This window comes from Physeter macrocephalus, chromosome 2, assembly GCF_002837175.3.
Source record: "Physeter macrocephalus isolate SW-GA chromosome 2, ASM283717v5, whole genome shotgun sequence".
Classification (NCBI taxonomy): Eukaryota; Metazoa; Chordata; class Mammalia; order Artiodactyla; family Physeteridae; genus Physeter; species Physeter macrocephalus.
This window is the reverse complement of record NC_041215.1, coordinates 70,730,450-70,757,204: the sequence shown is the minus strand read 5'-3', so window position 1 is coordinate 70,757,204 and position 26,755 is coordinate 70,730,450. Positions and strand designations below refer to the sequence as shown.

General features: G+C 36.9%; 1 protein-coding gene and 1 non-coding gene across 6 annotated transcripts in view; one reads left to right on the top strand and one right to left on the bottom strand.

Moving 5' to 3' along the window:
- Positions 1–26,755, top strand: part of COBLL1 (cordon-bleu WH2 repeat protein like 1) — a 166,534-nt gene that overhangs the window by 28,198 nt on the left and 111,581 nt on the right. The window lies entirely within an intron of this gene.
- Positions 20,748–20,880, bottom strand: LOC112064593 (small nucleolar RNA SNORA42/SNORA80 family). The gene has a single exon (XR_002891553.1). It is a non-coding gene; the product is annotated as a small nucleolar RNA SNORA42/SNORA80 family (small nucleolar RNA).

The window sequence follows — 26,755 nt, the reverse complement described above, 5'->3', positions numbered from 1 at the left end:
TTACCTACTTCCCTACATAAATCACAAATGCCTAGCACACAGTAGGCCAGTTAATTCATTTTTAAAATTCAATCAATTAAAATACATTTTTGTAGCATAGTGATATGAAAAAATATTATACATGCATAATGATTTAAATTTTGTCTGTAAAACAGGCATTCGCCATAAAGGCATTTGGTGTTCTTGACTAGTGATCTAGTTTCTTATATAATACAACAAGTGTCAGAGATTATAATGGTTTTATTCTCTTTCATTTGTGGTGCTGGATGCTGGTGAAAATAAGTCTCAAAATACCTCTAGATAGTTGTGATGTCTTACAAAAATGCTACCACAGAGGATTATAAATTTATATTAATAGTTGTGAGTAGATGTCTAGAGTTTGACTTGGAGGATATAAATGAAAACTTTTTTTTTCCTGAACTTTTGTAGAAAGTTTTTCCTGAACTTTTGTTCAGAATCTTGATTTATTCTTAGCCTTAACTTGATGACAGAAACCTGGACTTCCTTTTTGTCTGTGCCATTTTTTAAACTTACCTCTTGTTGATTTCATCCTTAATGTCGTTCAGATAAGGATTTTAAAAAAATATTACTTTGATTTTTTTTTTTTTCTAGAATATCTTTTTTTTTTTTTTTTTTTTTTCCAGAATATCTTTTTAAAACCAGTCATCACAGAGGCAGGGAAATTGAGAGAGAAACTGGTGCACGTATTTGCATTGGGGTAGGGAAAGTCTAACCTGATTTAGACAGTGGTCACACATGATGGATTTTAGCCCTCTAATAGTCATTCTTTAGATATATTGTATTTCATTGAATCTAAGGTGCCATCAGATTTTAGATTCACCATTATTTTATGTACCACTAAAAGAAAAACACTAACAATTAAACTAGTACACTGTTCTTAAATTTTTTTTATTGAGGCATAATTTATGTATGGTAAAATTTACTTAGTTTAATGTTTAGTGCTGCAAGTTTTCACAAACAAAGGCAGTCATAAGACTCCATCCCAACCGCCATCAAAACTGAAATATAGAAAAATTCCTTACACAGTGTATTACTACTTAGTTTTTATATTATAGTACTTTTTTTTTTTTTTTTTTTTTTTTTTTTTTGCGGTTCGCGGGCCTCTCACTGCTGTGGCCGCTGCGGAGCACAGGCTCCGGACACGGCTCACGGGTCCAGCCGCTCCGCGGCATGTGGGATCTTCCCGGACAGGGGCACGAACCCGTGTCCCCTGCATCGGCAGGCGGATTCTCAACCACTGCGCCACCAGGGAAGCCCAGTTTTTATATTATATTTAATGAAGTGAAAGGGATTTTAAATTTGACACATTTAATTATATTATTTTTGTGCAATCATAAAAAGGAACATATAAACAAAAGAATTAAACATTTTTTTCTTAAACGTATTCATATTCTGAGTCTGATTCTTCTTTTGGACTCTGAGTTGGCAGTGACTATTATTTTACTCAGTCTTGTCCTCTGCAATCAAGAGCGTGGAAGATGATACGGCACTTCTGGAAATATGTTCTACTATTGCTCCTGGGATTTTCTTTCAAGTTGATTATTGTCTGTTACATAAGTTTTGGCTACGGTTTTCTTTTTCTTTCTTTCTTTAAATATTTATTTATTTATTTGGTTGCGCCGGGTCTTAGTTGAGGCAGGCGGGCTCCTTGGTTGCGGCATGTGAACTCTTAGCTGTGGCATGCATGTGGGATCTAGTTCCTTGACGAGGGATTGAACCCAGGCCCTCCCACCTTGGGAGCGCGGAGTCTTAACCACTGTGCCACCAGGGAAGTCCCCACAGCTACCATTTTCTTATTTGACTAACTCTAGGTTTTGTTTTTTCCTCAATTGAGTATACTGTCACTGGAAGTTAAGCAACTTCTGTTCAAAGTCAGTAGGAACTTTCTCACAAATTGATGCTTGAAGCCTGTATGTTAGTCTTGTTGGATGCATTAAGTCATTGGTCTCATCAGCTGTTTGTTACTTTCAAATATCTTCATCTTCTCCAAGAGCTTTGGTAGTTTCTTTTCCTCCTGTTGTTTTGCTTGGTTGGCAGTACCAAATGTGTAGCCGCAACAGTGCACATAATTCCCTGGGGTTGATGGCAGCATGGATACCTGGAACCACATGTGGACGTTCCTGCATCATGACACCTGGTCAACAGCAAGTTTAAGATGCCAATGAGTATAAGACACAACTACAGTTCACACTGGTTAAAAAGTGAAAAAATGTGTGGATTAGAATTGACAACATAGGGTTTTATGTCCACCATTACACATTTTTATGTGTAAGGAAATTAAGGTACACAATGATTAGTTTAGGGTCATAGAGCTCTTTGGGAGCAAAGCTGAAGCCAGACACTGGGTTTCTGTCTGCTAGTTTGAAGATCTTTTCATAATACCCCTGGGAGAGATGTTTTGATCTAACAGGAAGTTGGTGTGGTAGCAAATGTATTGGCTTGGTGGTCAGACAGATGGGTTGTTTGCATTCTCATTCTGTGCTTTTAAACCTGTGACTCTGGAAGTTATTTGCATTCCCTGTCTCATTTTTTTCTCATCTGAGAAATGGGATGATGATGATACCAACTTCAGAGAATTGTTACAACTAATGAATACTTGCATAAAAAATTTGAGGTATTTGCTTCTCTTTTTTAGAATTGAAAAAATATTATTCTCCTTTCTCCACACTTCCTTCCTTTGTGTGAAATTAAATGTATTGTCCCAAAATGTATGGTTGATAACTCTTGAGACTTTTAAGTTCTCTATCATCTTGTGAAATTCTGTGATCCCTGCACATAAATGTTGTGGTATGACAGGAAAGTCCATGAGTTTGACATTGACATGAAATATACACTCGGTAATTCCTTCCTCAAGTCATGGCAGCTTCCTGATTCAATAAGTGACTTTAACATAATACTGTTCAAATGTTTAAAGGATTTTATGTTGTTTTGCTCTCTGTATTTTGTTTTGAAAAGTTAAGCACAGATAAACTTTAGAAGTTACAAAACATATTCAAATTTTCACCACCCAGAAATCATTTAGCATTTTTAAATTTTATCATCTTTTTTTAAGACAGAAAACATTACAGATAAAGCTAAAGTCCCCTTTAACCACCACTCCTGTTCTAGTCACCTTCTAGAAGTGACCAATACCACATAATGGTGTGTGTATTTCTGATCTAATTTTTATACTTATATAAGTATAAGCAATATATTGAATGCTTTTATATTTTACTTAATTGGTATATGGTTTTCACATATTTCTTTTTCTTTATATTTTCAAATAACTTTTGTTTAAGATAGTTTTATTTTTTCAAAGCTCCCACTGTGAACCACATCTCTGATATCTGAATTCCATTTAGGGACCTGAATAAAATTCAACAATAAGAATTTTGAGGGCTTCCCTGGTGGCGCAGTGGTTGAGAGTCCGCCTGCCGATGCAGGAGACACGGGTTCGTGCCCCGATCCGGGAAGATCCCACATGCCGCGGAGCGGCTGGGCCCGTGAGCCATGGCCGCACATGAGCCTGCGCGTCCGGAGCCTGTGCTCCGCAACGGGAGAGGCCACAACAGTGAGAGGCCCGCGTACCACAAAAAAAAAAAAAAGAATTTTGAGCTTTGGTGATTTGGAGAATTATTAATTTTTAAAATCTGTTCATGGCATAGATAACAATAAAAAATTAACTTCAATGTTACCATCCAAATAGTCAAATATTTTGATTTTAGGTGTTTCCTTTAACTGCTTTAAAATTCTAGATTCTGTATTTTTATGACAGTCATAAATACTTCTATATTGCTACAGTCTTCATCAAAATTTTAATATCTACATCATATTCAATTGCATTGCTGTGTCATTATTTAACTCTTATTTGGCACATGATTCTTTACATAATTGCTTTTAGATTATATAACTTGGATTTTTAGAAATCAAGCTTTTTTAAAAACAAATTTTCCTGATAAATATTTGCTCTGGAAATATGATATATGACATTCTTACATTTTTGGAACATTAACTGCTCCCCACCCCAAATTCAATTTTCAAATCTCTTCAGAAAGAAGATCTCGAATCGAATCCATCTCAAATATCAGAAAAGGAAAATATTCCATAGGCAAGCATCCAAAAATATGTTTATTTTCATTAGAAGTATAGGTAACAAAAAACTTATGATTAGAAGGTGACAGATTTATGTTGAAATCTATAAAAATGAGTAATTCATTTTCCATATCCAACCATAGTTTTATCTTTTGTACATGGGAAGCTATATCTAGTGATATGAGTTTGATTATTTTACTTTTTCTGAGATAACTAAAATTTTCTGAACATCTCAAAGTAAAATGAGATAGATGATTTTTGGTGAAATATTTGGCATTTATTTTAAAGACTCAACTTTTTTGTTAACATTGTTTACTAGAGTTTAAGTGAATGTTGCTAGAATTGTGTATGATATGAATGTCATGTGAATATATTTATTGCATGAAATTTTGAGCTGAAGTGTAAAGGTACCTAGGTTTGAAAGTTTGTATATCATGATCAGAGCAACTCATAGTACTAGAAAGATGCTGACTCGAGGCGTTTCAAAAGTAATAAATAATTTTGTGGTATATTTAATGAGAATGATTATGATAGTCTTTAATTGGATAAGTTATTCAGATACTTAAAAATTGTATATATCATTGCAGTTCAATCATATAACAATCTAGGAATATGCTGTGTCCTCTCTATTATAAATACATCAGTACATTACTGTATAAAGTTGATAATAAGTGACAGATCTCTGAATGAAAGAGTTGCAAGTTTGTTTTGCCACTATTTATGTTCTTTAAAGCCCCAAATATGAAATTTACTAATTGATAAAGTCCTTAGTAATTGATAACTTAGAGGTCAAATGTCATCTTGTCATTTCTCAATACTCTGAGAATTGGCTATTAATTTTTGAAAGAACAATTCTGTAATTTTGAAGTATTTTACATTTACTTTGGGCAACTAATCCCTTAGAATTTTAGACCACAAAATTAGTTTTATATTAATCTTCTGATCATACAGGTGAAGAATAGGGATCCCCAGCATGACCTTCTCAAGAGCAAGAATTTTGCTGTCTAGGGAAATTTTATTATATAATGTAGGAATAATTCATCATCAGATTTGTTATTTAATAGTAAATATTTATTTCCTTCGTACATGGGTTTTTATGCCACGTGGTTTATAGGAATGTTATTAAACATACCTACCAGAATATTAAAATACATAAACTGCATATATCTTTCAACTTTGTGGTTTCTACAGGAATGTGGGAGGAGATTGCTGAAGGTTCTTTTCTTGAAATTCATCAAGTGTAGATTTTATTCAGATCCAATTGAAATGATGGAATTTATTCACTAAGTCAACAAAACACTGTTTTAGACAAGATGAGAATATGAGCTACTTAATGTATTATTTTTTGAGGATGATGTAGTCTGATGATTAAAGAATTATAAGTATGGTGTAGTGCTGTGAATGTTGTAGAAAGTACCACATTGTTTAGCTATAAAAAGAAACATTGTTCTTTCTTTTTAAGACTATATGAGTGGGGCAACAAACCAGCTATTTCTGGTTGAAACAATTTCACTTAGTGATAGTCTCTTTCAAAGACGGTGATATAGAAAACACTACACTTTAAAAATACCGTGGACTTTTGTGCTCTATACTTAACACAAATTAAAAAAAAATAGTGGGTAGTATTTTATTGTTTCAATGTATTTAAGTACTTTAAAAACCCTTAATAAAGTATATAAATACTTTAAAGTATTTTACTAATCTTTAAATATTGGTTAAACTTACACTGTACTTTGGAAAACTAAACTGAGAACAAGGAAGTAAGTAAATAACATGAGGTCAGAGTAGCTAAAGCATATGTCACAAAGGTCAAGCATTTTTCTGAAAGGGCAGATGGTACTATTTGATTTCAAAAGCAAAGGTAGATGCTAGAAGTAGTGATTTAGAATAGTGGAGATAGACTGCTACAAGTGTGACACACTAACAGCAAGTTGTGATGACTGAAAGAAAGAGGCAGAAAAACTATTAGAACTAGATTCAAGGACTCTGCAGACCTTACCATGAGGGCCCATCCATATTGGTAAGCCCCTAAAGTGTTATGTAATCCAGCAAGCATAGAGCATTGAAAATAATATTTACCAAGTTAAGAGAGACCATAAGGCATCAAACTAAGGTATTATAAAAGTGCTTTTTTTATTTAAGAAGGTTGTAAAACTAATTATAGACTGGGCCAGAAGGAAAACCTAGTTTATTTCCATAAATATGAGCTGTACAGAGACATTCTTCAACCCAAAGATATTATTTAAAGTAAAGCTCAAACAAAGACCGCTTAAACACATGGAAATAATAGTAAAATTCTCCTAAGCTCTTAGGGTAACAAAGAAGAAATCAAAATAACAGCTATAGACTATTAAGAAAACAATGCTAATATAATAGTAAGCTATATTCAGAAGCAAACACATATGTATTTTCATACTGTATTTTCATTATTAAACTGGAAAATGTGAGAACATGAAGTAAGAACTTTAACTCATGATGCTAAAACAACAAATGAAAGCAGGAGGAAGTAAATAATGCATAAATAAGTAGGAATTAATGATTTAAGAAACACAGAATTGCAAAACTATGTAGGTTTTTGTGTGTGGGGGGAGGGTGACACAGCTCTCCTGCAAATTTAATGAAAAGAACAAAAATGTTATAGATTCCAAGAGTTTTTAAGTTACATGGAATAGATATGGTAGTAGGTTAGAAATTCCAGGTGAAATGGATGACTATCTAGAAAATATGTAAATTTTTAATCAAGAATTAGAGCTGTTGAATCAAACTATTATAAAAAAATATGAAAAATGTTATCAGAGGGCTATCCTCCAAAAGGCTCTGGGGTTAGTCAGGGAGGCAAGCTTATTTGGTCTTTTAAGGAAGAGATAACAGTCTTTAAAGATTTACAGAGCATAGAAAAAACTATGAAGTTTCTGAGTTTATTTTTACGTAGTGAACACATCTCGAGTAACATTTTACAAAGAAATCCCACAGAATGAAAGAAACCTCTCTTATGAGTACAGCTGTAAAGATGCAAAATAAAATAATATTTAATAAGATAAATTTATCTGTCACTAAGTATGATTATTACAGGAATTCAAAAATGGCTTACTAGTATAAAGCTATATCTCACACTAATAAATCAAGGGAACATCATGTTCAAGGTTGCATAGTTTATAAGTGGCAGACCTAGGTGTCAAACTTAGTTTTGTGGTGCAAAAGTTAGCTGGTCATACCCATCCCTGGGAACTCACTCTTATTTCTCCTTACAAACTGAAATGCTTATCTTAGACTTCTTGGAGGTCATCTCCCTTGCCTTGTCTCCCAGTTTTATCTTCTCTCTCATGCTGAAATGACTCCAAGGCAAGAGGTACACATCCTTCTGAGCTAATGAATGTCCTTGACCTCATGGTTGTCCATTCATCCTGTGAATGTTTACTGAGCTCCTGCTCAGGACCAGCCACTGTGTTAGAATCTAGGGAGACAAAGGTCAGTAAGAGAGGGCTCCTGACTGGAAAGGTGCCTGGTCTATCAATACTTCTCAATACTGTAACAAACTGTTTTTGAGAGGATGTGATTTTTTTCCTTTTAATGGTCTTTTTTATTCTATATTAGAAAATAATACCTATCAGTTCATGAGTTTGATATGTTATTGCTTAAAATAAAAGAAGTTAAATTGAGTAAAATATATAAATAAAACATTAATATTATACTAATATGGTGAAAACCTTGAAAGGAAATAAAGATTGGGAAAGATTAGATAGTATAATTGGACAGCTCAGACAGAATAATATTCTTTATGGAAGTGAAGTGTGTGTCTTTATAACTTCTGCTTTATAGCTGTATATAGTTATATATATTATGTCCTCTAAAGAGATAAAGCATTGACTCTGGCCCTTCTGCCACTGAATAGCTCTTCTCAAAAGATGATGTAAAATTAAAAACTTAGAAACCTAGAAATGGAGGGATATAGATTAAACAATATGTATGTTAAGCTAATAGAGAACGTTCTAATTAATGATGAAATATTAGCTTTATCACTGAAATCAAGAATGAGTCAAAGATGCCTGTCATCATCAATACTATACATCATCAACTTTTTCCCTGAAAGTTCTAGATAGTGCCATTAAATCAGATATGGCAGTGAGAGGTATACAAATTTCAAAGGAGTGTACTTTTTTTTTTCCCCTCCCTTTTCTCTTTCTCCCCCCCCCCCACCCCGCCCTTTGGTAAGTAAGCTATCTAACACCTAAGATAATCAAGGGAAAACATTTAAAACCAATGAAAAGGTTTAGACAGTTGTCTGGATGTGAAAGTTAATATACATACACCTGTTAGAACCATTAAAATTCAAAACACTGACAGCACCAAATGCTGGCAAGGATATAGAGCAATAGGAACTCTCATTCATTGCTGGTGGGAATGCAAAATAGTACCGCCACTTTGGAAGACAGGTGGGCAGTTTCTTACAAAGTGAAACATATTCTTAACTATACAATCCAGTCATCACACTCCTTGGTATGTATAAGTTTCAAAATGAATTGAAACCTTATATCTACACAAAAACATTCACATGATTGTTCGTATCAGCTTTATTCAGAAATGCCAAAACTTGGAAGCAAACAAGATTTCTTTCAACAGGTGAATGGATAAACAAACTGGTATACCCATACAGTGAAACTTTATTCAAGGATGAAAATAAATGAGTTATCAAGCCATGAACAGACTTGGAGGAAACTTAAATGTAAATTGCTAAGTGAGAGAAGCCAGCCTGAAAATACACACTGTATTATTCCAACTACACAACATTCTGAAAAAGGCAAAACAATGGAGACAGTAAAAAAAAAAAAAAAAAAAAAAAATCAGTTGCTAGACGTCAGGGACGGGGGAAGGAGGAACGAATAAGTGGAACATGGGATTTTCAGGGCAGTGAAACTATTCTGTATGATGTAGTAATGATGGACACATGTCATTATATTTTTTGAAACCCATTGAACTGTACAACATAAAGAGTGAACCCTAAAGTAAACTACAGACTTTAATTAATAATTATCAGTATTGGTTCATCAACTGTAACAAATGTACCACACTAATACAAGATGTAAATAACAGGGGAATATGGGAGAGGGGAGGGGCACAGGGTATATGAGAACTCTTTGACCTGTCTGATCAATTTTTCTATAAACCTAAAATTGTTCTTTAAAAAAGTCTGTTTATTAAAAAATTTAATATGGAAAAATCTGCATCTTTGCCCCTTATCCATTTTAGTGCATCATCATCTTCCAAATCAGTGGAATCTCCAGAGGAGGGGGGGAGTAGGAGATGACTCACTGGTGTGAGAAAGAAAGTATTAGAACATTGTTAATATGTAATTTTAAAAGAAACAGAAGTTAATTTTTATTGGTATTTAAAACATGGATAGGCACTGAGGACAACGCTCAGTTTGTGGGTCAGAGACTCTGTGTGTGGTGCTGGAGTCATGCTGTGGGAAGAGAGGGTGTGCTCACTGAGCTGGGGGCCACCTTGCCAGCCTCATGTGGTTATTACCTTTCATATTGCAATTTAAGTATGGGGTTTTGGAGGGCAGGTTATTTTCTGGGTTCTACAAAGAGGGACGGACAAATGGACAAAGAGGTGGACGTTTCTCTCTCTTTTCCAAACCCCTTTTCCATATCTTGATCTTTTCAGGAAAGCACTCTTTTGGGTGTGGAAGTGGGGCCTAACTTAAGATCCTGTGTTTTTGTGTCTGGTGCTTCTTGGAGCTCTTGGCAGAAACTTGCAGCAGCAGGAGCTTCTTTTTTTGCGATACGCGGGCCTCTCACTGTTGTGGCCTCTCCCGTTGCGGAGCACAGGCTCCGGACGCGCAGGCTCAGCGGCCATGGCTCACGGGCCCAGCCGCTCCGCGGCATGTGGGATCTTCCCAGACCGGGGCACGAACCCGTGTCCCCTGCATCGGCAGGCGGACTCTCAACCACTGCGCCACCAGGGAAGCCCCGGAGCTTCTTTAATTCCATTCTTTGAGGACCCTTGGACTGTGGAGTTGAGTTTCTGCTGCCTCAGTTCGAAATCTGTTTGCTCATAAAACTAAATATTAGTAGAGGTCAGGATCCCAGTAGTATGTGGGGTGGGGAGGCGTGACAATATTTTTTTAATTGTTCGGGGCTCGCTTTCCATGAGATTACTTTTCAGTATTAGTGATCAGAGGGCATGTCTTCTGATCCTTTGGATATTGCCCTTCCTCCCTTCTTTAAGATAAAGTTTATCATGGGGCATGAACCCCCCTCCCTACAATATTGCAACCTTTAGTCATTGATTGAAGTGACGATTTCTGTTCTTCAGAAAGGGATGGATCATTTAGCACTATTATATTGTCTGATTATTGTTTGATTTTGGACAACATCTATCATATCTTCCCTTAGTCATTTCTCTGTTTGCTTCCCTTTCTCCTTTCCTCCCTTTCCTTCCTGACTCCCTTATTTTAAGTTTGAGTTTGATTTTTAAATGTTATTCCCAACTGTTGATAGTAAATGTAACTGAATGTTTCTCAAGAGAATTGTAGAGACTTTTCAAAATACTTATATATCAAAATACTGGTATTTCGAGAATGAAACCTGTTAGTATTAAAATAAAACTATTTCAGAATTTTACTTTAAGTTGTTGCAAGTTTCCCATAGCCTACATCCCTGAACATATTCATGCTCTAACGCCCTCCCTCATGTATCCAATGGACCTTACTTGGAAAGTAAGTCAGCGTTGTCGGGTGAATGGTGCAGAGGAAGCTGAGCATACACCCTCCCCTTGACTTCAATAACCCCCATCCCTTGCCTTTTCCTGCTGTGCTGGCCCAAGTGAACTCAGTCTTTCCACATTTAAATCATTCCCTACCCCCACGTTTATTACTGGCAGATGCTCCCACGTGTTTGCCTGCGTGAATTGTTAGAGCTTAGCCTTCGATGTAGAGGTACATGTTTGGTCTGTGGGCTTTATGTTGGATATTCCTTTTTATTAGATGATACTTTATGGAATTATGATGAGTGTTCCCCACATGCCAGGTACTGTGCAGAGCACTGTGAGGTCTACAAAAATACAAGTCTTTTACTTTTTTTTTTTTTCTTTTTTAGATTCTTAGCTTTAATTTCCCCACAGATATGCTTTTCTTTTTTGATTGGATGGTTAATGGCATCCATTTGTGAATGTTAATCTCCTGTTATTTAGTTGCTAAACTCTGTATTGCTAGGTTCTAAGCGCAAATGAACTTTCACACTTACTTCAAGTGTAACTACAAAGAATCAGGAAAATACATTATTATTATGTTCTTTTTATTTTTCCTTTTGAATGCTCAAGAAATAAAATGTGGTTCAGATGACTAGCAGTGTCTGTGGGAGTTGATACTGTAGCCCAATCTCCCTTCAGCCTCTAGAGCCCATTGTTTTGTTAGAAATGTACTGCATGTTCACAGATAATGGAAATAAATGTGTTATTTACTTGTGCAATTTCCTTCTCCTGTCATGGATATTTTTACTTTAAAATGGCATGGAGAAAGGAACAAGTCAAAAATTATGTGGCCGTCTGGAAATAAATGTCCATTGTATAACATTTTTTTTGATTAACATAAGTAAACTTCACATTAATTGGGTGTACAGTTCCAGGAATTTTGGCTTATGCACAGATTCATGAAAACTCTGCCATAATCAGGACACAGAACAGTTCTATCCTTCCAGAGAAACTCTTCTTTGTAGTTACATCCTCCCCCATCACTGCTGACCCTTGGTGACCACTGATCTGTCTCTCGCTATAGTTTGACTTTTTAAGAATGTCATAAAAAAGGAATCATAAACTTTTGAGACCATCTGCTTTCACTTAGCATACTGCCTTTGAGATTCATTCACTATTTATGTGTATCAGTAGTTCTTTTTTATTGCTTAGTGTAGTATTACATAGTATGGATGTACTACAGTGTGTGTATCCATTCACCCATTGAATGCCATTTGGGTTGCTTCCAGTTATGAGTCATTATGAGTAGAGCATTCATGTACAGGTTTTTGTGTAAACACTTAAGTTTTCATTTCTCTTGTGTCTAGGAAAGTGATTGCTGGGTCATGCGGTAAGTGTGTGTTTAACTTCATGAGAAACTTCCAAACCATTTTCCAGAGTGACTCTACCATTTTGCATTCTACCAACAATGCATGAGTTTTGTTTGTTCTGCATCCTCATCAACATTGGTATTGTCCATATCTATTTTAGCCATTCTAATAGGTGTGTAGTGATCTCATTTTGTTTTTAATCTACATTTCCCTAGTGGTGCTAGGTGTTGAAGACCTTCTGGTGTACTTGTTTGCCTTTTGTTGATCCTCTTTAGTGAACTGTCTCTTTAAGCCCTTTGTTGATTTTTTAAAGAGGCTTATTTTCTTATTGTTGAATATTCAGAGTTATTTATATATTCTGGATATAAATTCTTTGTCTAATGTGAGTTGCAGATATTTTCTCCCTGACTGTAGTTTGTCCTTTCATTCTCTTAAGGGTGTATGTTATAGGTCAAAAGTTTCTTATTTCAATAAGGTACAATTTGTCAACTTTTTTCTTTTATGGATTGTTCCTTGGTGTCTTATCTAAGAAGTTGTTGCCTAACCCCAGATCATGAAGATATTCTCCTGTGTTTTGTGTGTTTTGTAAGCCTTACAGCTTTCCTTTGTAATTAGAGCTATTATTTACCCTGAGTTAAGTTTTGTTAAAGGTATAGAGTTTTTGTTTGTTTGTTTTTTAGCATACATATGTCCAATTATTCAAACATCATTTGTTGAAAAGACTATCCTCTGTCTATTGAACTTTAACGTATGTCAAAAATAAGTTCTTTATATTTGTGTGACTTTCTAGGCTCTCTATTATGTTAATCTATGTGTCTATCCATTTGTCAATACCACACTGTTTTGATTAGCTTTATAGTAAGATTGAAATCGAGTAGTGTGGGTTCTCTAGCTTTCTTTTCTTTTTCAAATTGTTTCTATTCTCAGTCCTTTGCCTTACTATGTATTTTACAATCAGCTTGTCTATAGCTGCAAAAATTCTGGAGGTTTTTTTTTTTAATTTTATTTATTTTCTTATATAGCAGGTTCTTATTAGTTATCCATTTTATACATATTAGTGTATATATTGTCAATCTTCTGGAGTTTTGACTGGAATTGTGTTAAATGTATGGATCAATTTGGGAAGAATGGACCTTTTTACTGTGTTGAGTCTTCTAATCCATGAACATTGTATGACTCTCCATTTAGTTAGGTCTTCTCTGATTTCTTTTATCAGTGTCATGTAGGTTTCAGAATATAGATTCTGTATACATTTTGATGAAGTTATATCCACGTAGTTCATTTTTGTGGTATTTTAAATTTTTTCTTGGCTGCTATTTAGAAATATTTTTGATTTTTATGAGAGGAAATTTTTTTTAACATCTTTATTGGAGTATAATTGCTTTACAATTGTGGGTTAGTTTCTGGTTTATAACAAACTGAATCAGTTATACATATACATATATACCCATATTTCTTCCCTCTGCGTCTCCCTCCCTCCCAACCTCCCTATCCCACCCCTCTAGGTGGTCACAAAGCACCGAGCTGATCTCCCTGTGCTATGCAGCTGCTTCCCACTAGCTATCTGTTTTACATTTGGTAGTGTATATATGTCCATGCCACTCTCTCACTTTGTCACAGCTTACCCTTCCCCCTCCCCATATCCTCAAGTCTGTTCTCCAGTAGGTCTGTGTCTTTACTTTATTCCCGTCTTGCCCGTAGGTTCTTCATGACCCTTTTTTTTTTTTTTTTTTTTTTAGATTCCATATATATGTGTTAGCATACGGTATTTGTTTTACTCTATGAAAGGAAATTTTAAAAGATATTTTACTTCTTATTTCTGTGCATTAAGATACCACTTTCCTGCTCCTTGACTCTGAACTACTGGGCTTCTCTTTGCATCTATTGTCTGCTTCTGAGTTTTGGGCTGCCTTGAGTCCTGGCTGGGGTATACTGAAGGGAAAAAAATGGTTAATTCATCACCAGTTCAGTGGTACTTTGAATTCTGGTCTTCTTCAGTCCACTTGCTCCAATTTACTCTGGGTCCTCAAATTGTTGCTTCATTCATTCCATCCAAGCTTTATATCTGTATTCTATTCGAGAAACAGGGTAGTGTGTGCTTACCTCATCTTTCCTACACCTAGAACCAAGAACAATCTCTTTTGCAGTGACTGTAACTAAGTCTTTCTAATCACATATCAAATTTTGTTTGTTGGGCTTCCCTGGTGGCGCAATGGTTAAGAATCCACCTGCCAATGCAGGGGACACGGGTTCGAGCCCTGGCCGGGAAGATCCCACATGCCGCGGAGCAACTAAGCCCAAGCGCCACAACTACTGAAGCCTGCAGTCCTAGAGCCTGTGCTCTGCAATAAGAGAAGCCGTTGCAATGAGAAGCCCGCTCACCACAACTAGAGAAAGCCCGCGCGCAGCAACGAAGACCCAATGCAGCCAAAAATAAATAAATAAAATAAATTTTTTAAAAAGGATAGAAATTTATTTTAAAAAATTTTGTTTGTTATTATCAGGCAATCCACATATGTGTTGAGATCTTGTAACATTTCTCCCTTGTCTACTCCCTGTCAGGAAAATTACAGTACAACTCCTTTCTCAACTCTGAATACCCAACTCCTATTTATAGTCTTAAAGTATTTATTAAAGGAAAATAATAATTTTTGGCTTGAGTAATTGGAGTTGAATATGTGAGGTCAGAGTAACATATTTATGACAATTTTCCTTAAAGAAGAGAAGTCATGAAAAATTATGTTTGAGCTATTTAAGACTGATTCTGCTGGCAGCCTTGGCAAATGTTAGAGAGGATTGGAGAATTGATATTTAAAAAACAAATCTGTGTGTATGAAACAAATTGTGGGAAATCTGTTACACATTTAAACATTTTATACAAATGATGATGAGATGTAGAGGCGGGTATTTTAAAGAGGGAGTAGACTTCCTTAATTTGCATAGGAGTCTCAGATTTTGTTTTTTTATTCACTGCTGATTTATCCACTCAGAAATTCTGCAGTGAGAGCATTGACAATTTTTGTGTTGAAATTAGGGCAAATACATTTTCTTTTAAATTTGTTGGCCACTTCCGTGTTTAAAGTTTGCTTTAGGTATACTAAGCACAAGCCAATATAACCATAGATTTCTGACCTTATCTCCAGTAATAACTGATCCTTTCAATGTAAATTTTAATAATTCTGTAGCAAGCATAATCATATAGGAGTAAAATTATATAGTTTCAGTTTCAATCTGGTTTCCCCAGAAATTGAAACTATTTAGTAACATTTGTATCTGTTAGAAGAGTTCTTGCTTGGCGAAAAAGGAAACAAAAGAGAGGTCACTTCTTTCCTAGAGGAAGAAAGTACTCACTGGCTTTTTCAAAAGTGGGCAAAGTGTCCTCCATATTCCCTCCCGTTTTTCTTGGAAGAAAAATGTACCTTAGTTCAAAAAAATATAATCAGAGTGTCTTGAAAACACAAGCTGACAAAATATTTCAGTTATGCTTCATTTTGATGAAGGATAGACATCCGAAGGGAGGAAGGGCAAGATGGTCATGATGAAATGAAAGAGCATAAACTCCGGGATCAAAGATTCCACTGAGGATTTATTTGGACATTTTTGTCTCTCAGGTGAGCTCGTGAAGGTTTTAGACTGATAAGAAGTTGCTGCAGGAAGAGGCAGCAAGATCATGGGGGATGATGTTCTGTGCCCCTGGCTGGGGCAGGGTCTACCAGATGTCTCTCCCTGTGGAACCCCAACCCCCCCCCAGCCCAGGCCGGGAATTTCAGGAAGTCCTTTCCTCTTCAGTGTTCCAGTGCCCTCCATACGAAAGCTTAACATCATGCCTACTTTAAAGGAGGGATGCGTAAAGGAATTCCGTTGTTTAGCTCAAGGCCTGCATTGAAGCATTTGGAACTGAGAGGCAGTAAACTGATAACTCACACAGCATCTGTTGTGAGGGGTTATGCCAGCATATCAAATCTAGAAATTATGCAAAATGCGAACTTGGTACTCATTTGGCCTTGCATGCAATTTCCTATCTTCTGAAGGAATGAATTATAAAACTTATGACAACTGAAATCATACCAATGGTATATGAAAGACTTGCTGAACTTTGATCATAACATCCCTTAAATCTTCTGGAAGCTGTTTAATTTGCATCAGCTGGTCTCAAGTTAATCGTGGTTGTCTTGTTTGTAGAGGGTGTTTCGGGTTGTAGTTTAAGGGGAGAAGTTTGCAGGTCCATCCTTCCCTCTGTGATACCCCTTATCACCCCCTCTCCCAGCTTGCCTGGCAGATTTCAGCCAGCAGGGACCCAGCATTGCCTAGGTTGGTAATGCCTGCACATGAAAGGACTTTCAGTTACATTGATATTTTACCTGTGACTGATGACATCAGCAAAATTCCTAGAAGTAATGCCTCATTTTCCTCCTAGCCTTGTGAATAGCATTGACTTTTAGAAACTTTACGGGCAATTCTAGATGTGAAAGGATTTCAATTAATTTTTTTTCTGTCAGACAGTTTTATTAACTAAACACCTTTTCTTCTTTTTGGAAGGCCAGCAACTCCATCTGTCATCACACACCTTAAAATTTTATGAGATTGGTTACCTGGGCAGAAACCCAACCTCTTTTTAAGGTTTTTATTAATTATAATAAGTTTATGTTAATATTACTTTATTAGAAATATTCATTCTAGAAAGCTCAGAAGATATTAATAAGCAAAAGTAAGGTAAAGTGACATTCTCTTATCCAGAGATTATCTTCATTTACCCTTCAAGGTGTAGAATTCAGGATCTGTTTATGCCCACACACATTTGTTTTTACCCAAATGAAATGCTGTTCATGCTGGTTTATAAACTGCTTTTCTTTTTTTTTTTTTTTTTCCTGTTAATGCTCTTCACCTTTCCATGTCAATACATTTTCATTTTATGTAATACCCAGTCCATTCTCACATTGGCTCAGTTGCCTTTAACACATTTATAGATACTTTGTTCTAATTAGGATCTACTCTGGGGCTTTGCTGTGCATCTGGTTATGTCCTGTAAACTTCTCAAGTCATGACGCTGACTTTTGAAAGGACCAGGCCATTTGTCCTACAAAATATTGCTCTTTCTGGATTTTTCTGTTGTTTCCTTGTGGTGGTGTTAGCTTGTTCTTAAATCCCTCTATATGGAATAGTTAGATTTAGGCAACATGGACTGAAGTTAAATGGTGTTTGACTAGAATATACTGTAGATGGCATCATATATTTCATAACATGTCACATCAGGAGGCACAAGCTCAGGCTCAATTTTCTTAGCGTGCAAACCTAGAGAGAGTTAATTTAACTGGGAGGTGGTAATTGGGCAATTTATCCACTCGAGGTACAAGAAGGGTTTGGAAGGTATTTGCATGGTAAGTTCAATAAAATACAATGAATCAATGGAAATGATGAGTAGTAATACCATGAAGAAATTTAATTGGCATTCAATTCACTTTAATTTGCTAAACCCTGAGGGAATTGCATATTTTTATCAGAAGTAAAAAATATCCTTTTTCTATTATAATTTCTTCTCTCTGTCTCCGTCTGCCTCTTTTTCTCTTTCTCTCTGTGTATGTGTATAATATGCATAATATTCCTCTTCTGTTGAAGACTTTTCGGTGTGTATCCTTTTAGCCTTGTGAGTGCTTCAAAGTACTGTGTCACTTTTAAAAAAAAAGTTCTCCTTTTAGCATGCTGTTATAAAGGAGTAACTTTAAAAGAAGCATCTAGGGTAGTTTCCCTTTCAAAATAAACATATTTGATTACTTGATATGTGGAAGCAACTTTTCCCTAGAGATGAAGATGAGAAGAGTCCTAGAAGGAAGTGGGCTTAGTGAAGACTGGTAACTGTGATAAGTATTTCTCACAATTCACTTTTGTTTGTATTGGCTCTTGCTGTTGGCATTGACTTAGGAGGCTTAAAAATTCATATTCTTGGCTTTTCTGAACAATACCAGGTCTTAAATACTAATACTCGTTGGATAGGGAAAGGATTTGAGAGTTTAACAATGCTTTTTGCTTTTATGTATAAATGGTATTGACCTAAGAAGAAAACACTAGAGCAACCCAAGGCAGGGAGGGTGGAGAAAGGGGTGCGCTGCAAGGGGATGTCTTTGAACCATCACATTTTGTGTAGGGAGATGAAGTTCCCTTGTGATTCCTGGGGAGTTTAAGTACCTGTGCCGTGTATGTACTGAGCCCCACTTAGTCCTATTCTTTCTCCTCCCTTTGTCTCTGACTGCATTGTTCAGGGGTGTGCCCCTGACTGAACAATGGAATTTGCCAAATGGTATGAAATTTGCTGGGTCATCACTGTGCCTGAAGTAAAGGGTCACAGAAATGTCAGAATTCTAAGTATGGCATCGTATGATTTTTAAGGACGTCTGCATTTCCCTCACCTGATTTTTGTCTCCCTACCCACCTCACCCCATGCCCTCCCCCAAATCACCTGAAATGAGCTTGTATCTGTATACTTCTGAAAATTCTTACCAGGACTGCCCCCAGGTGTAAGATGCCTCTCAAACTCAAAGACATTCCTTCTACTCTTCATACGTAGCATTTAGATGAGTGCAATTTTCTTTTATCTTACATCTATGGAATGATTTAGGTACTGCCATTGCCAGGATACAGATGAGAAGGCTGTGGCTCAACTTCAGTTTTGAGGTTTGGATTTTTCCTTTTAAGCAACTGGCACATTAAAAAGGCAGACAATTCTTTTGCTTAACAAAGAGTTCTGCTGTTGCTTCCTTCAAATTCATTCTTCCTCTTCTAAGTATATGTGACCTGGTGATTATAAATAGAAAACTATATGATTTGGGGGGCCTAACTATGATTGAGTAATTAAATAACTTATGTAAAAGTTGTTTAACTATCATGTAAAACTTTTCATAATATGAATTTTAAAACACACACGTGCAAATCTTTAATCTGTAATTGTAAACTGCCTTTATAATGAATGACCCTAATGATTTTCATACTTTATGCTTTATAAAGGAAAATTCTTATGGTCTTATTGATTTTTCTGGTGAGTAAAATGGTACTAACCTCAGCCTGCTATAAATAGGCACTGTGCTTGGTTTTGAATTGCTGAACGGTTTCTCGTACAAATGTCTTTCTTATTCTATGAAATACTAGGATTCTTTTTTCCTTTTTATTTCTCATCACATGTACACCCATTAATATTGGAAGGGAATTTCACGTAGAACTTAACATGGAAGCTATAAAGACAAAAATCTGTCAAAGTACAGCATGTTTCCTGGTCACTAGTGATTTGAGTCCTAAGGATCCGATGCAAAAACAAAGATTAATTAGGGCAAAACGTTATCATAAAAGTCTCTCATTTGTTTTCCTCTAGAATTTTCTGGCAAAATAAAATGTATGTCAGAATTACATGAGAAAATACTTGAAATTAAGTCTTGTTAGCTAAAATATATCACATTTGTAAAAGATTCAGTTTTGATAGTGCTGGAAATCTAAGATGGTATCCCTTCTTTCTTAGTTTTATATTTTAAAGAAAAGGCCAAAACCTTTCTTTAAAAGGGTTTATAAACCACTATCGTGTAGCAGGGTTTTGTTCCAGCTGAAAAAAATTTTCCGTTTATTTCTACAGTATAAATAGTGTGCAAATCACCCCAGAAAGGGATATACTGGGTATTTCAGAGACCTGAATCATAATCTACTTGGGGGTAGGTCTGGCTCATAAGGGTAAATTTAAGAGTTTCTGCCCTTTGCTGGTGGGGTGGGGGGCGCGTCTAAGAGCATATTATCTCTGGACTGCTTTTGGAATTAAGGGGCAGAAGATAAAGTTGGTGATTTCTTTTTACCCTAGGCTGAGTAGTGATCCCTGATTGGAAATTCAGTGGAGTTTTGTGGTAAGAATGTTTATGGGTGGGAACTACAGGGTGTGTCTTCCCATGGAATGTCCACTCCAAGGAGAGGTCTGGCGTATTGTAGGCCATGGAAGGGATTAACCCTGGGGTGGGGCAGCAGTAGGTCACTTAATCTTCCCCAATACTGATTTTCGGGCAGGAGTTTTTGAAGGGTAGGATTTTCACAGAGAAAGAGTATGTGCTTAAAAGTATTCTCTCCATACACAGAGCATTAGTAATAAAAAATGGATGTTTCAAAACTTTAAGTATTCCTAGAAGTCTCATTGAGCCAAAAGAACTTTTAAGTGACTTGAAAAGGGAATTTTTTTTCCCCCTCATGGCATCTAGTGCTTGTTAAGGTACTTTACATATGCAATTTTAATACATAGTGTTAGCAGTGTTTCTGTGTGGTTGGTACTGCGGTATTTGAACGTTGAGGAAACTGAGGCCCAAGGTCACAGAGTGAGTTAAGGAGCCTGAATTCGGCCCTAGATATTAACTTGTGTTATATGTTTCTTAGTCGTGATGCTTTGTAAAAAGCTGACCATTTTCAGTTATGAGATAACCAAGACCCTAACTCTTCTTTCAGGAGCCAGTGGGATTTGGTTTGTGAAGTGGATCTACTCCTTACTTAAGATAGCCTCTCTTATGCGTTTATCAAAGGAGGATTTGGATTAAAAAAAATAAAATAATTGAGCACGTATATTTTTTCTTTTCCCACTGTGCAGCCCGCTTCAGTGCCTGCAGCCTACAGGCAGAAGCCAGGCAATGGTTCCGGGCCAGTTTGCTCCAGCATGGGACACTATGTGAGGCCCAGAGGGGATGGGCCTGCCATAAATCCAAACCCATGCATGGCACTTATCTTTTTAAATATCTTAATACAAATGTGTAGTATCAGTTTTCAGTTTCAGAACATAAAAGAAAACCTAGCTGTTTTAAATAGAAAAGAAGGTAATGATACTGATAAAAGTGTTAGCAGTTAGGAGTAACAGGACCTAGGCTCGGCCTTTAGGTGTGTTACCGCCTTTTATCTGGCCTGGGAGGGGCACTGCTGCTTCTGCTACAGTCAGGAAGGTGGAGAAGCTGCCCTTAGAGTATCACTGTGATGCAGAAAGAAAAAAAAAAAAGTGTCCCATCCATGCTTTGCTTTTTTATACCCACGAGATTAGTTACTGGACAAAGGAGTGCTGTAGCAGCAAAACCCAATGTCTCACAACCTTGCTTAGCTCACTTTCTTCTTCCTAATCTCATGCCTGCATATCTAATATGTAGACCCCTGGTTGCAAGGGAGCCTGGAAAAAGAAACGTGTAGGGTTTTGGCCTCTGTCATACAGGAAGGTACACAGGAAGGACATTGGTATGGAGGTTGAGCTCCAGTCCACTATATCCATCCTACCATGAATGCCATTAAAAAAGAATCATGGCGATGATGGAGGAGACCTGGCTTTGTTTTCCATGACCACATTTCCTGACCTTCCTCACCTCTGACCCTCATTAAAATATCACCTTGGGCCTTTCTGGTCCTGTGTCCTGTGGAAGATTTTCCAATCTTTCCTTTCCAGTGTTTTGAGGGGGTACATATATAGTTGACAAGATTTTTTTTTTCTAACAATAATTTAATTTCTGAGAAACTGCCGTCATGATATGTTAGCAGCTTCTAGATGTAATCTGTTTGCTGTTAGGAAGAGTGTTCATTTTTTTTCCTTCCAGTTTTATTGAGATACAATTGACATATAGCACTGTATAAGTTTAAGGTGTACAGCATAATGATTTGACTTACATACATCACGAAATGATGACCACCATAAGTTCAGTGAGCATCCATTATCTCATTTAAAAAACATTTTTTTCCTTGTGGTGAGAACTCTTGGGATTTGATTTCTTAACTTTCATATATAACATAGAGCAGTCTTAATTACACTGATCATACTGTACATCACATCCCTAGTACTTTTTTATCATATAAATGGAAATTTGTACCTTTTGACCACCTTCTTTCTGCCCCTCCCCACCCCCGCCTCTGGTAACCACAAAGATTTTTTTTTTAACCGTGCCATTAGGGAATTTTTTGGTGAATAAATACTTTTAAAATAAATATTTGATTAATATGTACAGTTATACTTTTTTTAAAAACATTTTTAGGAGGTTGGATATTATAGCAAATGGAGCAAGGGATGCTAGAGCTAAACTCTAGTTCTTAATCCCAAAGTACCAGAAAAAAGTAGTTAGTGATATAACTCTGGGAGAGTATTCAGCAGAGTACTTTTTCAAAGGTAAGCTGCAGAGACTAAAGTGTGTGTGTACAGTATAAACTTATGTATTTATATATACCTTATTTCTGGATGGAAAGTAATTTAGATGTGGATTTTCCTGGAGATTTCTGATGGGAGTTATCTTTTGGAGAGCACATTATAAGGCAGTAGTTCAAGTTATGCAAAAGTGTGGAAAGGAAGGAAGTTATTTCTAAGCTAAAATTGTGTCTTTTGGCATTGTTTTTAGTTCAGGTGCCTAAAACTGTGAAAAGCTGAATTGGCTTCTAGAGAGAAGTAGAGTGTCCTCCAAAACTTTCCCTCAATGACCGATGCTGTGTTATGTAAACCACGTTTCCTTTTCTGGAGTTCCTTGTATAGTCTTTCCATTTTTTTCTTTACTTATCTTCTTAAAAGTTTTAATGGGGCTTCCTGGTGGCGCAGTGGTTGAGAGTCCGCCTGCCGATGCAGGGGACACGGGTTCGTGCCCTGGTCCGGGAAGATCCCACATGACGCGGAGGGGCTGGGCCCGTGAGCCATGGCCGCTGAGCCTGCGCGTCCGGAGCCTGTGCTCCGCAACGGGAGAGGCCACAACAGTGGGAGGCCTGCGTACCTCAAAAAAAAAAAAAAAAAAAAAAAAAAAAAGTTTTTATGCTTAGTGAGCAAATATAAGATAACAGTTTCTAAGCTAAGAGAAAAAATTGAGGAAGGAGTCTTTGGTTCATGTTTAATTGTAGAGAATTTGTATTCATATTTTTATCTTGATATTTGTATTTTTATCGCCTTCATCTGTTTCCTCTCAATGCATTTGAGTATAAGAAAAAAACCCAAAAACCAAAAAAACAACTGGTAAGCTAAAAAAACCAGCTGGCTGTTTTGGAAGTGTTCATGGTTATGTAATTGGCCCAATATGTATAAAACGTCCATCAACTTAAGGGCAGGAAAGTAAGTAGTAATCTTAGCTGAGCATTATCCAGTTACACTCAATTATTACTTATTTTGGAAAATGTCCTGTAAAAGGGGTAATTGCAGAGAGAATATCTGCAATTACAATCTAGATTTTGATGTGAGAAGTAGGCTTGCTGATTATAGGTTTTCAGGTAGGTATTTAAGTAGTAATTAAATTAATCTTCTCACCTATTCTTTAATCTGAATAGAAATAATACAATGCTAAAAATATAGAGACTTTTGAGAATTGAGGGATTGGAAGATAGTCATTCTCCTAAGCACAGAGGTAATACCAATACTAGCTTTTCCCTGTGCCCTGTTTTTGCTTTATATGCTATACTCTTGCCAGAGGGGATATAAAAAATCAAGAATCTTACTGCCTTAGAGATTGATATCAATTCCCACTACTTTGGAGATCGATACTGTCTGGCCAAACACTCTTGGCCATGTAAACCATGTTTTCTTTTCTGGAGTTCCTTGTCTAGTCTTTCCATCTTTTTTCTTTACTTATCTTCTTAAAAGTTTTTATGCTTAGTAAAATAATAAGATACCAGTTTATAAGTTAACAGAAAAATAGCAGCCCTTCTCCTGCCAGTTTTTTCTCAGTCCCTCTAAACTGTCATCATGATCTCTATTAAGATGGAGTATTTGACTCATCCAGTACCCTATCTTAATGCTTTGTGTGTTTTGTTTTTTTTTTTAAATTTTAAAAACAAAAACAAAAGCCCCCTCTCTTGGGGTCCTGCCAACTATCTCCCTTGTTGCTACTGGAATTAGCATACCTCTGAAACGATAAAGTCAGAAATTTCACTCACTCTACAGAGTCTTTTTTTTTCTTTTTAAATTTTTATTCATTTGTTTATTTATTTTTGGCTGCATTGGGTCTTCACTGCTGCCCGCGGACTTTCTGTAGTTGTGGTGAGCAGGGGCTACCCTTCGTTGTGCTGTGTGGGCCTCTCACTGCAGTGGCTTCTCTGTTGCTGTGGAGCACGGGCTCTAGGTGCGCGGGCTTCAGTAGTTGTGGCTCGCACGGGCTTAGTTGCTCTGCGGCACGTGGGATCTTCCTGGACGAGGGCTCGAACCCGTGTCCCCTGCATTGGCAGGCGGATTCTTAACCACTGCGCCACCAGGGAAGTCCTCTACAGAGTCTTATCCTCCTCTCTTTCCTACTAAACCCATTCTACTACTCTTTACATCTCTTATATGTTTTTAGTTATCTGACTTCTTATGCATTTATTTCTTTGTTCTGTCTAACCTCCCAGGTCAGTCATTTAAACTCCCTTCAATAGCCAGCTCAGTCTCAAGTTTTCTTTTCTCCCTAGACAAACTTTGGCTCAACATGCCACCAACCATAAACCTGAATCAGCTGAAATTATAATATCCCCCTTTTCAGTCCTCCAGCTAGTGGGTGCTACTGGAGGGAGAAAGTGGGCCTGGATAACCTGGTGGCAGATTCTTTGCATATATCTCATGTAATTTTCTGAACCTCCATGGAAGTTACTGTTATCATCTTTTTCTACATTAAAAAAAAAAAAGAAGAAGAAGAAGATGCAAAGTTGATTTGAATCCAGGCCTTCTGATGCATGATGGTTCAATAGATGCAGTAGTTCCAAATGTCACATCTGCACATCAGTCTTTCTTGGGGAAGAAAGTCTGTCTTCCCCTGATTGTCAAAAAAGACTCCTGGGCTTCACTCTGGGTCAGCTTTAAGCCGTGGTCTTCATAGCAATTCCTATGACCAGAGTAATGCCAGCCTCCAGTTGGTTTGGGCTTGAATTATTGCCAATCACAGTAGTAAGGCTGTGAGATTTTTGCTGCTTATTTTAGGCCATTAGGGCCCACTTATGTGGCTAGCTTATGGAAATCAATCCCACCTAGTCACCAGAACTGCTAAACTGTACAAGAAGTATGAAATGGATATTGAGGAAGCAGCTGACAAGAGTCTATTACGGTGGCTGATATTTTTATTCACTATAACGAAAGGGCTTCTTACACTTTCAAATTCTAATAGTTTATTTCAGATTTTGTTACAGAAATTAAGACTAAATCATAAGAGAGGACCATCTGAAATCAATAATAGAACAATTTTGTGGGGTTTACTTTCTTCAGAAGCCTCATGAGTCTAGGGAAAGTTTTTTTTTTTTTAATTAATTTATTTTTATTTTTGGCTACCTTGGGTCTTTGTTGCTGCACACGGGCTTTTCTTAAGTTGTGGCGAGCGGGAGCTACTCTTCGTTGCGGTGCGTGGGCTTCTCATTGGGTGGCTTCTCTTGTTGCAGAGCACAGACTCTAGGCACAGGCTTTTCAGTAGTTGTGGCACTCGGGCTCCGGTGCGTGGGCTTCTCATTGGGTGGCTTCTCTTGTTGCAGCACAGACTCTAGGCGCACAGGCTTCAGTAGTTGTGGCACTCGGGCTCAGTAGTTGTGGCTCGCGGGCTCTAGAGCGCAGGCTCAGTAGTTGTGGCACAGCGGCTTAGTTGCTCTGCGGCATGTAGGATCTTCCCGGACCACAGCTCGAACCCGTGCCCCCTGCAGTGGTAGGTGGATTCTTAACCACTGCGCCACCAGGGAAGCCTGTGTGTTCAAATACTCTTGATTTATTTCTCCATGCAGCAAGGACAACTTTGTTAACTAGAATTATTTTTATACTTAGGAAAACTGTAAATTGAACTTAAGACATAATATTCATCTGAAAAGTTAGATGTATTATCTTTTAAATGTCATTGCTTCATTTCAGTCCCTTTATTACCATTAGCTTCCTATTTTATACATGGGTGGTGTAAAAAGTCCACCTTTTGGGGAGGGGGGTTAGGATTTCCTCTAGCTATGTTTTAATTGAGGAAGACCTCAGCTGTTGCCCATATATCAGCTTCCTATTTTCTTCCTGGAGAATAAGCCTCAGATGTTATTTTTCCTTTCTTGGGCTCAAACACCACTGAAAACACCCCAGCGAGTAGATAGCATACTTAAACGATGACTGGAAATTCTGTACAAGGTTTATTTTTGCTACCATAGCAACTACTAGCAATTGCATTGTCTCTCACTTTTGGATCTCCTAGCACACATGAAAACGTTTGGTGTAACTTCCCCTGCTGGAAGTTGTGGCTGTCTCCCTGTTTCATCATAAAGAGCTTTGCCTATTGTTTTTTTCCTTTAAGAAAACAAATCAAACAAAAACACAAACAAGAAACCCAACTCTCTAAATCTTTGACTACTTCAGTTCATTCATGAGGGTCTCTAGAAGTTTTCTCATGAATGTCCAAATACCCTTATTTTTATATCCATTTACTTTTTATATTCATCATTTAAAAAATCATTTATTGACCCTTCTGGTACCAATGAAATTGAAAAATGAAAATGACAAATTTCCTGCCCTAAAGGAATCTACAGCGTAGGAAGGGAAACAGATAAATGCTTAATAAGTATCATATAGAGCTTTTGCACTCTGATTGCTTGTGAATGGTCTCTGCTAAGTGCTTAGTGAACACAGGGCAAGGGGCTAGAATGTTCAACTGGGAGGAAGGGGGACG